The sequence below is a fragment of the Engystomops pustulosus genome, chromosome 6, assembly GCF_040894005.1.
Source record: "Engystomops pustulosus chromosome 6, aEngPut4.maternal, whole genome shotgun sequence".
In the NCBI taxonomy this organism is placed as follows: domain Eukaryota; kingdom Metazoa; phylum Chordata; class Amphibia; order Anura; family Leptodactylidae; genus Engystomops; species Engystomops pustulosus.
Window position 1 is genome coordinate 64,326,281 of NC_092416.1, and position 9,977 is coordinate 64,336,257.

Genomic DNA, 9,977 nt, shown 5'->3' on the forward strand with positions numbered 1-9,977 from the left:
ATGCAGTCTGCCAGCCCTAGTATACTGCCAGCCAGCCCATACAGTATTATAAATTCAGCCAGGCACCAGTATATAGCCAGCTGCTCCCCAGTATATAGCCAGCCACCCCTAGTATACAACTGGCAGGAATCATGAGGTCCTCTCTGCAGGGGGCTTCGGAGAGGTAAGTACAAAGTTTATTTTTTATGTACCCCAGTATAAGCCAAGTGGTATTTTTTTCAGCACAAAAATTGTGCCGAAAAGTTCAGCTTCTACTTGAGTATATACAGTACACCAATTGTGATCTCCAACTGTGCAATGTAAGTATAGGGTGTATTTCACCCATATTGTCAGTACAGTTTTTGTCTGGAATGCTTTGGGAACTCTATCAAAATTCTGTAGATTTTATATGACTTTTTAAGAAAGTATTAATAAAGTGGTTGTGGACCAGAAACAAGAAGAGGACCTCAGGAGGCGTTTTACAATGACACTTTCAGGACAGCTGGGTTCATAAGCATGGTTACGTACAGACAGCCTCCTGCACAGATCATATGGGCTCAAATTTCTGGAATGTCAGGATGCACTAAATACCTTCATTTCTTGAGATTCCTGAACATTCAAATGTCGGATGGGGTTAAACACTTCTTGCTCTATGTTGATGTGTTGTTACAGCTACGATATTATGGGGCAGAGATGTTGGTGACACAAAGGATACCGCTGACTGTAATAGGCTAGGATTTTATCATTTATTCTATGGCTAAGCAAGCTCTGTAATAGAAAGCCCGGCCACATTTATTAAACCGTTTGAACCAGTTTTCTGTCTGACTTTGCACTGAAAAAAAAGAGCAAACTTTCTGCACATGTATTTATAAAGTGTTTGCGTCAGTTTTGTGTCACAGCTGCATGGAGTCCGCCACATCCCAAAATTGTAACACAAAACATAAAAGGACGATCCGATGCACTCGGACCATGCACCACATTTATTACGGCTACTTGACAGAATTGTGTTGCACGTTCTATGTTAAAGGTGCACAGTGATCCGTGTCAGCAGCGCTCCGGAGAGACCCGGAGCGAGAGTGCAGGCCCCGGGAGACTTGTGGACAGCGGGGCTGCTGCTCCCCATCCTGCTCCATCTCTACCTGCCCACAGCTGCCCGCGTTTATGTGATCCCGACGGGACCTAAGAGCAGTGCCGGGTGAGTGTGTGCTGTGTGAGTGTAGTGTGTGTAGTGTTCTGTGTGTGCTGTGTTGTGAGCGGTGAGTGTGTGGTGTGTGCAGTATGTGTAGTGCGTGCTGTGTTGTGAGTGTGTGTAGTGTGTGCTGTGGACTGCCCAAATAAAATTAAAACCATAAACCACCGGGAGCACAGGCCGCTTTAACCCAAAGACAATATTCACCGATAAAAAACACACATAGACTTGTATTAAAGTTGAACATATGTGGGTTGACGTGAGGGTCGGCCACAGCTTTATATATTATTGTAATAAACATTTCTTATTTTTTTTATATTATTTTTTTGTATTACTTAAAACATAATTTGAACAGGTAACAAATTTAAATAACAAACAAAGAGAAACAAAACCCCTCCCACCTGTATGCCTGCCAGCCAATGGGCATGTAGGCCAAATAACCCAACTAACCGCCAGCTGTGACAAAAGCAACGCCGAAAGTACCTTAAACAAAGGGAGGGCGGGTGGGAAACGCAATCCGGAAAGAGGGTGAGTGACGTCTGCAGCCCCTATTTAAGCTATGCCCACTTCCTGTACCACCCACGACACAAGCCCGCCCCTAGTCACGTAGCCCCCACCTCCCTGGGATACGCAGGGAGACAGAAAGGAAAGGGAAAAACCACTTCAGTTAAAGAGGGCCTATTCCTGTACTTAGAACCCCGCTAACTAATACACCCTTTGTGCAGTCATTAGCCCAACGGCTACACGCCTCCGGGCTTGCAATTGTGAGCGGTGAGTGTGTACTGTGTGCAGTGTGTATAGTGCGTGCTGTGTTGTAAGTGTGTGTAGTGTGTGCAGTGTTGTGAGCAGTGAGTGTGTGCAGTGTGTGTAGTGTGTGCAGTGTTGTGAGCGGTGAGTGTGTGTAGTGTGTGCAGTGTGTACTGTGTGCAGTGTGTGTAGTGTGTGCAGTGTTGTCAGCAGTGAGTGTGTGTAATGTGTGCAGTGTTGTGAGGGGTGAGTGTGTGTAGTGTGTGCAGTGTGTACTGTGTGCAGTGTGTGTAGTGTGTGCAGTGTTGTGAGCAGTGAGTGTGTGCAGTGTGTGCTGTGTTGTGAGTGTGTGTAGTGTGTGCTGTGTTGTGAGTGTGTGTAGTGTGTGCCGTGTTGTGAGTGTGTGTAGTGTGTGCCGTGTTGTGAGTGTGTGCTGTGTTGTGAGTGTGTGTAGTGTGTGTAGTGTGTGCTGTGTTGTGAGCGGTGAGTGCATGTAGTGTGTGCAGTGTGTGCTGTGCTGTGAGCGGTGAGTGTGTAGAGTGTGCAGTGTGTACTGTGTGCTGTGTTGTGAGCGTTGAGTGTGTGCAGTGTGTACTGAGTTGTGAGTGTGTGCAGTGTGTACTGTGTTGTGAGTGTGTGCAGTGTGTGCTGTGTTGTGAGTGTGTGTAGTGTGTGCAGTGTGTGCTGTGCTGTGAGTGTGTGTAGTGTGTGTAGTGTGTGCCGTGTTGTGAGTGTGTGTAGTGTGTACCGTGTTGTGAGTGTGTGCTGTGAGTGTGTGTAGTGTGTGCTGTATTGTGAGCGGTGAGTGTATGTAGTGTGTGCAGTGTGTGCTGTGTTGTGAGCGGTGAGTGTGTAGAGTGTGCAGTGTGTACTGTGTGCTGTGTTGTGAGCGGTGAGTGTGTGCAGTGTGTACTGCGTTGTGAGTGTGTGCAGTGTGTACTGTGTTGTGAGTGTGTGCAGTGTGTGCTGTGTTGTGAGTGTGTGTAGTGTGTGCAGTGTGTGCTGTGCTGTGAGTGTGTGTAGTGTGTGCAGTGTGTGCTGTGTTGTGAGTGTGTTGTGAGTGTGTGTAGTGTGTGTAGTGTGTGTAGTGTGTGCTGTGTTGTGAGTGTGTGTAGTGTGTGCTGTGTTGTGAGCGGTGAGTGTGTGAAGTGTGTGCAGTGTGTGCTGTGTTGTGCGTGTGTGTAGTGTGTGCTGTGTTGTGAGTGTGTGTAGTGTGTGTAGTGTGTGCTGTGTTGTGAGCGGTGAGTGTGTGCAGTGTGTGCTGTGTTGTGAGTGTGTGTAGTGTGTGTAGTGTGTAGTGTAGTGTGTGCAGTGTGTGCTGTGTTGTGAGCGGTGAGTGTATGTTGTGTGTGCAGTGTGTGCTGTGTTGTGAGCGGTGAGTGTGTAGAGTGTGCTGTGTTGTGAGCGGTGAGTGTGTGCAGTGTGTGCTGTGTTGTGAGTGTGTGTAGTGTGTGCTGTGTGTAGTGTAGTGTGTGCAGTGTGTGCTGTGTTGTGAGCGGTGAGTGTATGTTGTGTGTGCAGTGTGTGCTGTGTTGTGAGCGGTGAGTGTGTAGAGTGTGCTGTGTTGTGAGCGGTGAGTGTGTGCAGTGTGTAGTGTGTGCAGTGTGTGCTGTGTTGTGAGTGTGTGTAGTGTGTGCAGTGTGTGCTGTGTTGTGAGTGTGTGTAGTGTGTGCTGTGTTGTGAGCGGTGAGTGTGTGTAGTGTGTGCAGTGTGTGCTGTGTGTGCTGTTTGAGTTTGCTATGTGTGCGGTGTATTACTGAAATTTTCATACTCCTCGGGTAGAAATACTCCTCAAAAATGGTGAGAGGAGTATTTTTACCCTTCTGGAAAAATGTTAGTGCGACCTCTGGGTGCACACTACCTGAGCAGTGCAGATGGCACCATATTAATGAAGAGCCCGCACCAGTATTCAATAATCTGGTGCACCCTAAATATTAGTGAGGCAGATTGCACTACTTTTGATAAATGTGTGCCACTGTTCTCTGCTGTCTATAAGTGTGTGTAGTGTGTGCAGTGTGTACTGTGTGCAGTGTGTGTAGTGTGTGCAGTGTTGTCAGCAGTGAGTGTGTGTAATGTGTGCAGTGTTGTGAGGGGTGAGTGTGTGCAGTGTGTACTGTGTGCAGTGTGTGTACTGTGTGCAGTGTTGTGAGCAGTGAGTGTGTGCAGTGTGTGCTGTGTTGTGAGTGTGTGTAGTGTGTGCTGTGTTGTGAGTGTGTGTAGTGTGTGCCGTGTTGTGAGTGTGTGTAGTGTGTGCCGTGTTGTGAGTGTGTGCTGTTTTGTGAGTGTGTGTAGTGTGTGTAGTGTGTGCTGTGTTGTGAGCGGTGAGTGTATGTAGTGTGTGCAGTGTGTGCTGTGTTGTGAGCGGTGAGTGTGTAGAGTGTGCAGTGTGTACTGTGTGCTGTGTTGTGAGCGGTGAGTGTGTGCAGTGTGTACTGAGTTGTGAGTGTGTGCAGTGTGTACTGTGTTGTGAGTGTGTGCAGTGTGTGCTGTGTTGTGAGTGTGTGTAGTGTGTGCAGTGTGTGCTGTGCTGTGAGTGTGTGTAGTGTGTGCAGTGTGTGCTGTGTTGTGAGTGTGTTGTAAGTGTGTGTAGTGTGTGTAGTGTGTGCTGTGTTGTGAGTGTGTGTAGTGTGTGCCATGTTGTGAGTGTGTGTAGTGTGTGCCGTGTTGTGAGTGTGTGCTGTGAGTGTGTGTAGTGTGTGCTGTATTGTGAGCGGTGAGTGTATGTAGTGTGTGCAGTGTGTGCTGTGTTGTGAGCGGTGAGTGTGTAGAGTGTGCAGTGTGTACTGTGTGCTGTGTTGTGAGCGGTGAGTGTGTGCAGTGTGTACTGCGTTGTGAGTGTGTGCAGTGTGTACTGTGTTGTGAGTGTGTGCAGTGTGTGCTGTGTTGTGAGTGTGTGTAGTGTGTGCAGTGTGTGCTGTGCTGTGAGTGTGTGTAGTGTGTGCAGTGTGTGCTGTGTTGTGAGTGTGTTGTGAGTGTGTGTAGTGTGTGTAGTGTGTGCTGTGTTGTGAGTGTGTGTAGTGTGTGCTGTGTTGTGAGCGGTGAGTGTGTGAAGTGTGTGCTGTGTTGTGCGTGTGTGTAGTGTGTGCTGTGTTGTGAGTGTGTGTAGTGTGTGTAGTGTGTGCTGTGTTGTGAGCGGTGAGTGTGTGCAGTGTGTGCTGTGTTGTGAGTGTGTGTAGTGTGTGCTGTGTGTGCTGTGTTGTGTGCGGTGAGTGTATGTTGTGTGTGCAGTGTGTGCTGTGTTGTGAGCGGTGAGTGTGTAGAGTGTGCTGTGTTGTGAGCAGTGAGTGTGTGCAGTGTTGTGAGTGTGTGTAGTGTGTGCTGTGTGTAGTGTGTGCAGTGTGTGCTGTGTTGTGAGCGGTGAGTGTATGTTGTGTGTGCAGTGTGTGCTGTGTTGTGAGCGGTGAGTGTGTAGAGTGTGCTGTGTTGTGAGCGGTGAGTGTGTGCAGTGTGTAGTGTGTGCTGTGTTGTGAGTGTGTGTAGTGTGTGCAGTGTGTGCTGTGTTGTGAGTGTGTGTAGTGTGTGCTGTGTTGTGAGCGGTGAGTGTGTGTAGTGTGTGCTATGTGTGCGGTGTATTACTGAAATTTTCATACTCCTCGGGTAGAAATACTCCTCAAAAATGGTGAGAGGAGTATTTTTACCCTTCTGGAAAAATGTTAGTGCGACCTCTGGGTGCACACTACCTGAGCAGTGCAGAGGGCACCATATTAATGAAGAGCCCGCACCAGTATTCAATAATCTGGTGCACCCTAAATATTAGTGAGGCAGATTGCACTACTTTTGATAAATGTGTGCCACTGTTCTCTGCTGTCTGCAGTCACCATATAAATGTAAGGCCTACAAACAGAACATATCATGTATGAGTGTGTATAATTTCAATAGTACAACAAACTAAACCTACATAAATAGAACAAACAGTAGAATAAAATACATATTCATAGTATTGAATATTCCACAAATGTGCCCCTATACAAAAATAAAAATTCTTAAAAACACAATATAAAGCTTTTTAACCCTTTAGAGACCAAGCTCATTTGTGCCTCAATGACCAAGCTTTCAAAACTGACATGTGTCATTTCAGCCAGTAATAACTTTAGAAGACTTTAACCTACCCAAGTGATTTGAGACAGTTTCTACGTGAAATGTTAGGACTTAAATTTGTGGTTGATATGTTTTGTATTTATTTATGAAAAAAGGGGGAATTTGGTAAAACTTTCCAAAATTTGCCATGTTCAGAATTCAACATCTTCAGCTGTCCAACATATTGGGGGGGGGGGGTACTTATCATATGCTGGAGCTCATGCGTATGTATGTAAGCCCCGCCACTCCTCCAGAACAGCCGGATACATGAAGGGGCTATCACGTGAGAAGTCACTGGCTGCTGCGCTCTGACATGGAGGTGGCAGAAGGAGGAAAATAATCGCAAGTGCTAGCATTTTCGATTATTTCAGGGCTTCTATGCCACTTTTACTTCTACCCTCACAGTCTTACTACCTAAATAAATGACCTACTATTATTTATCATATCTATGTTTCTTATTAGCATCATAATTTTAACCCCTTAAGGACGCAGCCTTTATTTGCTCTTTTTTTTAATCCTCACCATCAAAAATCTATAACTTTTACACTTTTTCGTGTACAGAGCTGTGTCAGGGCTTATTTTCTACATAATAAAATTAACTTGGTTATTTGGAACACCAAACGCAATTGTCCCCATGCGCCATGTAATTTTTGGAGATCTGTTACAATGTGGTGGTGGCATACTATAACTGATCGACAGTAAATCCACCACTTAGTTCAATTAAACTGTATTACAGAATATGGTAGGAATGATCAAATCACCTAAGAATAAAGTACGCTAGGTTAACAAAATAATTAAAAATATTTTAGAAAAGGAAAACCTAAGTTCACCCCCCTCCTTTATCTAGAAATGATTTAATAATAAACAATAAAAATCATAAACATGTTAGAGTCCCAAAAGTCTCAATCTATTAATATGTAAAAATGGTGGCAGTAGTGGATGATAATCTAGGCACTGGGGTGGTAGCCCTGGGCCCAAGCATTCTAGGGACCCATGGCCACCCAAACCACACACCAATTTTAAAATGAGAAGGACTTTCAACCACGAAATCCTTGTACATCTGTTTCTGTTTCTGCACTCAAAACACATAAAGGTCCTCCAAAGGTCCTGAAACTGCAGAATGAAAGCATAAAGAAAGGAAGCATTGTTCATTCTCCAAGTAGCTTAATTGTAATACCATATGTAGTAGGGGAACCTGGACTTGTAGGGGCTACAATATGCTTACAGCCCAGGGACTATGACAGTCTTAAGCCACCGCTGCCTGGCGGTGAACTTGTAACAGAAAATTCTGTTCGAATTTTGTCCCACAAATAGTATCACTGTAAACGTTATCATGTCCTGCATAAAATGACACTTAGCAATAAGCGTCAGAATATGACATAATGGAGAAATGCAATAACACCAGAACACCTTCCTGAAATAGAAACATTTACATTGTGATTTATTGAAGGCTTCTTACATAGAATTCATTATTTACAAGTTTATTCTTCACTAATAATAATACTCACCATCCAGGTTGTAGTAGTAATAATAATAATACTAACATTATTATATTTTATTGTGCACGGTGGCGCAGTGGTTAGCACTACAGCCTTGCAGCGCTGGGTCCTGGGTTCCAGTCCCATTCAGGTCCACATTTACAAACAGTTTGCATGTTCTCTTCATATTTGCACTGAATTGCGCTGCACATATTGCGCTGCAGAATCTGTGTGTGCTATATTAATAAAGCAAGTATTATTAATGTGTCACATCCAATAAAAAACTAAATATGTAACAACATATATCAAACTTAGTTAAGAAATATAATGGAAGACACTTACATACGTCCTGCTGGATTCCAGCTTAACACATGTACAGTATTAGCATGCATCATTCACATTGCATCAATGACCAATGGATGTCGGCCCCATTTTTGACTAAAGTTAGTTATTCACCAAGTGAATAGTGCTCAGCCCAAATTATTTTCTATACCAGTCAGTTCAACATTTAATTTCAATAAATCTGTCACTAAAACTACTTCTCAGAGACTGTAGTTTTAATGTAGTGGATGGGAAGAGTAAGTAAACATGCTCCCACTCCGAGCCAATTATATTTCCGACTTCTTCATTATTTTCCTACACTTACTTGATACATAATAAAATAGGATGCCATGGGGCGTTTGGGTCTTAATGGCCATAATGACTGCAAAAATAACTGGGTTTTAACATCGGCATGTACGGTTGATTTATGTTCTAACTCAGGGCTCCCCAAACTACGGCCCGCAGGCCACATGCGATCCGGCCCCCGACACTTGGCGCGCCAGCGCCGGGCCCTCACGGCCTGCAACAGTCGGGCAGGAGCCTCCGTCCGTCTGGACAGGAAGCTCCTGCCCGTCACTGTATAGTGCTCGTTGCGGCCGAAATCAGACGCTCGAGCACTATTACTGGAGCGGTGTGGCCGGAATACAACCCCGGCGCACATCGCTCCATGAACTAGGCTGCGCGGCCGCGCGATGACGTCATCACGTGGCCGTGCACCCCTTCCTGCCCGGATGCGGCAAGAAGATAGAAGACTTAGGTGAGTACAGCGTTTTTATTTTTTTTTAAAAAGGGCAGTAAAAAGATTGTGGCGACTGGGGGCTAATAGTTAGTTATGAGGGGCAGCATAGGAAATAATTAATTATGAGGGGCAGCATAGGAAATAATTAATTATGAGGGCCAGAATAGGAAATAATTAATTATGAGGGGCAGCTTAGGAAATAATTAATTATGAGGGGCAGCATAGGAAATAATTAATTATGAGGGCCAGAATAGGAAATAATTAATTATGAGGGGCAGCTTAGGAAATAATTAATTGTGAGGGGCAGAATAAGGAATAATTAATGGTGGAGGGGCAGAATAAGGAATAATTAATGGTGGAGGGGCAGTACAGGGAATAATTAATGGTGGAGGGGCAGCATAGGAAATAATTAATGGTGCGGGTATAGGAAATAATTAATTATGAGGGGCCGTCTAGTAATTAATGGGGGGGAGGCATATTCAATAATTAATGGAGAGAGGTCCCAGAATATTAATTAATTAATTGGGCCAATATATAATATAGGGGGTGCAGTACAGGTATATTAAATAATTAATTGAGGGGGGTACCAGTGTATTACGGATGCGGTCACATGTACCGCTATTTATTTTTAAACTTTAGCCCGGCCCTCCAACGGTCTGAGGGGGACAGTGAACAGCCCCCTATGTAAAAAGTTTGGGGACCCCTGTTCTAACTGGTGTCATATTTGTTTTTAATTGTTTTATCTCAAATATGCAGGGTTGTGTTTGCATGAAGTTGTTTTCTGCAGGGGGATGACGGCAATATGTACACAAATTGCCACGGTGGGGTATTTCTACCATTTCTAAGTGTTCTGCACTTAAATGGTCCTGTGTTCACTAATTTCACTGTTTTTATTCTATTCTTCACTTTGCAGATGTGCGCGCACATTACCGAACTTATCGGAAGACACGCGTGAACACCTGCAATGTGAAGAATAGAATAAAAATAGTGAAAACAGTGAACACAGGAGCATTTAAGTGCAGAACACATTGAAAGAACACTATTCTTCACATTCCAGATGTTCATGCACATCTCCTAACTTAGCGGAAGACACGCGCGAATACCTGCAAAGTGAAGAATAGTGTTATTTCAATGTGTTCTTACAAGGAAAAAATCTGAAAATTAAAAATTAGCATTCCAACTTTTTAAATCTAGTTTGAAGGGGCAACCTAATATTTTTAGGTATAGAGCACAATAGAATCTAGGGACAGCACTGTCTAAGGCTACATTCACACGACCGTATGATTTCTCCAGTCCCGTATTTACGGGCCGTATATACGTGACGTTTTTCATCCGTATGCAGCACGTATGTAACCCATATTTTATACGTACCCATAGACTTCTAGGGCATACAGAACTGATATTCGGGAGAAAATAGGACACGCTCTATATTTTTATACGGCCAGTA